Source organism: Branchiostoma floridae, chromosome 9, assembly GCF_000003815.2.
Source record: "Branchiostoma floridae strain S238N-H82 chromosome 9, Bfl_VNyyK, whole genome shotgun sequence".
NCBI classification, from domain to species: domain Eukaryota; kingdom Metazoa; phylum Chordata; class Leptocardii; order Amphioxiformes; family Branchiostomatidae; genus Branchiostoma; species Branchiostoma floridae.
Genome location: NC_049987.1, coordinates 2,039,638 through 2,043,159, shown reverse-complemented (window position 1 = coordinate 2,043,159; position 3,522 = coordinate 2,039,638). Strand labels below are relative to the sequence as shown.

At 40.5% G+C, this 3,522-nt stretch overlaps 1 long non-coding RNA gene and 1 other non-coding gene across 2 annotated transcripts in view; both read left to right on the top strand.

Annotated features, from left to right (window-relative positions):
• LOC118422524 overlaps positions 1–559 on the top strand; it is a 56,053-nt gene extending 55,494 nt beyond the window's left edge. Inside the window, exon 3 of the long non-coding RNA XR_004831922.1 lies at positions 461–559. This is a non-coding gene — a long non-coding RNA (uncharacterized LOC118422524). The remainder of the gene's footprint in view (positions 1–460) is intronic.
• A 1,559-nt stretch (positions 560–2,118) lies between these two features.
• On the top strand, positions 2,119–2,191 carry Trnaf-gaa. Its single transcript has one exon. It is a non-coding gene; the product is annotated as a tRNA-Phe (tRNA).
• Positions 2,192–3,522: the final 1,331 nt, after the last annotated feature.

Here is a 3,522-nt window from a genome sequence, read left to right as displayed (position 1 = left end):
ATTACCGTACTCGAGGACTGGGCGCACGAGGGACACGTAGATAGTCACTAGGTCGGCGACACTGGTCCCTTGCTTTGCAAGTAGTCTCAAGAAGTGCAGTCTACGGGAGTCTTTAAACCTGAGAATACTGTAAATGCATTTAAGTTCGCGGGGAATTTATTTCGCGGTAGCGGGAAAATGGACTTTTCGCGGTGGTTTTAACTTCGCGGTAGCACCATGCACTGTAGTCTCTTACTGTTATGGAAAATAACAGGTGGTTATAAATTCGCGGTGAAGCGTCCGCCGCGAAAACCGCGAACATTAATCCACCGCGAACATTTCTGCATTTACAGTATCCTAGTGCCACACACATTGACATATATTATAAGATATGTTGTGTTTGTTAATTCTTGTAATTAATCATCCATTGCGATTGAGCCTAAAACTTGACGCTTGTCTGTGTGTTGGATTTTGACAGAAGTTCTCTTCTCCACAAGTTCCGAAGAGAACTCCATTTCCTGTCTACTCACAGATAACACAGACACGATATGTGGGGTAGGGTAGCGGCGTCACCATCACGGTGGCCGGGTGTTTAATGCGATATGTGGGGTAGGGTAGCGGCGTCACCATCACGGTGGCCGGGTGTTTAATGGCTCCTCGTCAGTCATAACAAGTGTAAAAGCCATGAACTAAGCAAGTCATGCTGCGAGCGGGCGACACGTTTTACCCTGGTTGCCAATTGTATAAGAAGCCAATGTGAAGCCAATGTCGGGCTGGTCGGTTAAACCAATGCTCTGTCCAGCGGATGTTTAACGCATCCTGACTTGCAACTTAACTCAAGTCACAGTAAGTCACAGTAAGTCTACGTCACATGGGGGCCACCATATCAGAAGAGTGGCATAATAACGACCTTAGTAAGGAACGAGTAGCACAATTACGGTCTGAGTAACAAGGTCAAAGTAAAAACTTAATCCAAGGTTGAACGTCAAGTACGGTAAGACAATACAAGCAATACAATACAAGGTAGCAAAGAAGAGGTCAACTAAGGAAGGAAACACAAGAAGTTGTTGTTACACAAGGCATGAACCACGCGGGGTGTCTCATCTAAGTGCTGAATAGTCGTACCAATATTACTCCGTTCAAGGTTGAGCATCAACTTCAATTGCCAGTTCGTTAAGTCTAACTAGGCTATCAATCAGCCTGTACGTCGTGGGAGGGTGTGTTCTGGGGTGGGTGGGTGGGGAACACACCCGACCGACCGCAATGAGGTACAAGCCACGAATGGTTAGGGGAGGGGATGGGAGAGAACATCTGGGGTAGGTTGGGGGAGGTTCACTTATGCTTCTGTGATCCGACAGGAAATGGTACTTCTTATTACTAAATACAGAAAATGATCTGTATATCAATAAAAGGTGACAACGATGTTATTGATTTACTGGTTGACAGGAAGAAAGGCGTCGTTAAGTGTCCATTCAAAACCAAAACCGAGGTGAACACTTATCTATATGCTGAAACGAAAGGTTTCAATACCACCCTCGAAGTAAAATTGTTTTCTTTGTTTCGTTGTCCAAACTGAAAAACTGAGTATCATTTTGAAGTAGAATTGTTAGAAATGTGATCTTGTTACTATCAAAGTATGAAATTGCAAAAAATCTATTTACTGTAAATGTGGTTTTAATTTCGCGGTAATACGATAGACTGCTAATGCCTTAATAGAACAATGTTCGCGGTGGTTTTAAGTTCGCGGTTAAGTGGTCACCGCGAAAACCGCGAACATTAATCCACCGCGAACATTTCTGCATTCCTATTTATTTATTTATTTATTGGTGTGGCTGTTCAATACGCACAGCCAGATCTGCTTTCTCGTAACTAGCCTGTGGCAAAAATGAACAGAATGTCCTTGTTTCATCAATTAACCTAAATCATTTAGCTTGCATGTCTGGCCAAAGACAATCTGATTAAGGAGGTTATCTCCATATAAGTTATAACCTCCTTGGTCTGACCAAAGACGTTACATGTCTTGTATAACGGCATATGTCTGACAATGAAAAATTGCATCTTTTATCGCTATATATGTCAACAATCACTGTAATGCATCGTGCAGCATCCTTGGACGTGACCGACTATTATAATTTCACAGCCGCGATAGCTCAGTTGGGAGAGCGTTAGACTGAAGATCTAAAGGTCCCTGGTTCAATCCCGGGTCGCGGCAATTAATTTTTCAAACTATTGCAAAGAATATGACACAGCTTCGCGTACTATGATAGATATTTTGTGAATGAGCAAATCTTTAAGTTATGAACGCATTACAATAGTCAAGATTCTTATACTCACCTAATTTTTCAAGTTGTATCAGACCTACGCAGTTGATTACTAGTGGGAATCAATGAAAACATTGTTTGCATATTGGTAAGCTAAATAATCACCCCCTGTCAACAAGTGGTATCTTCCTGATGAAGTGTACTGATCAATCATATAAAGAGACAGATGTGGTAAAAACCACTGTTACTTGAAGGATTTAGCACTTTGAAAAGATTCTTCGTTCCATACGAAGAAACTGATCTGTGTATCAATATCCTCCGAATAGGTGTTAACGATGTTATTGTTTTATTTTTTGACCAGAAGAAAGAAGTCGTTAAATGTCGATTCAAAGGCAAAGCAGGTATTCTTTTCAAGAAAGAACGCTTAAAACAATTCAGAAGAATGTCCGTATCATCGCTAATGTAGTATGCATTTTCTTGAATTAACATCCTCTTGAAACAAGATACCTATATATGTGTAGATCATGCGGTAACGAGCTTATTATCTGTTCAAACATGAAACAACAGTGAAATAAAAACAAGTGTCTACATATTCATAACCTTCTATTTTCTTTACCAGGGTGACTCCTTTAATGACTAGCTTAGCACTGTTTTGGTGTTGCCATATTCAACAGTTGCATTTCCTATGTTGATAACCCACCGAGTGTTGCTACCCAGGACTACCCTACATATGGATTATGGTCATAAATTCTATGGTGCATATCATTTTGACAAGTTCTAGGTATCAAACATAAAGTAATGATCGACTTATCTTAGTAGATATATGCAGCTATGTATAAGAGATTCAGAAACAACACTAAAGTGGTCAAGTTTCTCTTTGTTGTTTTTTTGGGGGGGAGGCTAATTGCAAGTACATGGTAGAGATATATAGGGGACATACTGTAGATCTACGTTTGACAATGAACATTGATAAACGTGATTGTAGAGGGAGACTACTCAAATAGTAGTGTTGGCTAGAGAGGTTGGGTTTGACAGACGTTGACTTCTTGTTTGGAAGCAGAGATGTGGAAACAGAGGAAGACATCCGCTAAGAATAATTGTCGAACAAAGCACGCAAAACAATACACAGCTTCAAATGTCTAACTCGTTCATCAGTTTCTCCCGATAGCATTCTAAGAATATATTCAAGGTTGATAAAAGCTCCTTGGGATATTCTACTCCTTTGTCAAACCCATTCTGTTATATCGATGTGAAAATTAGAGCACTGACAAACTGAATGATA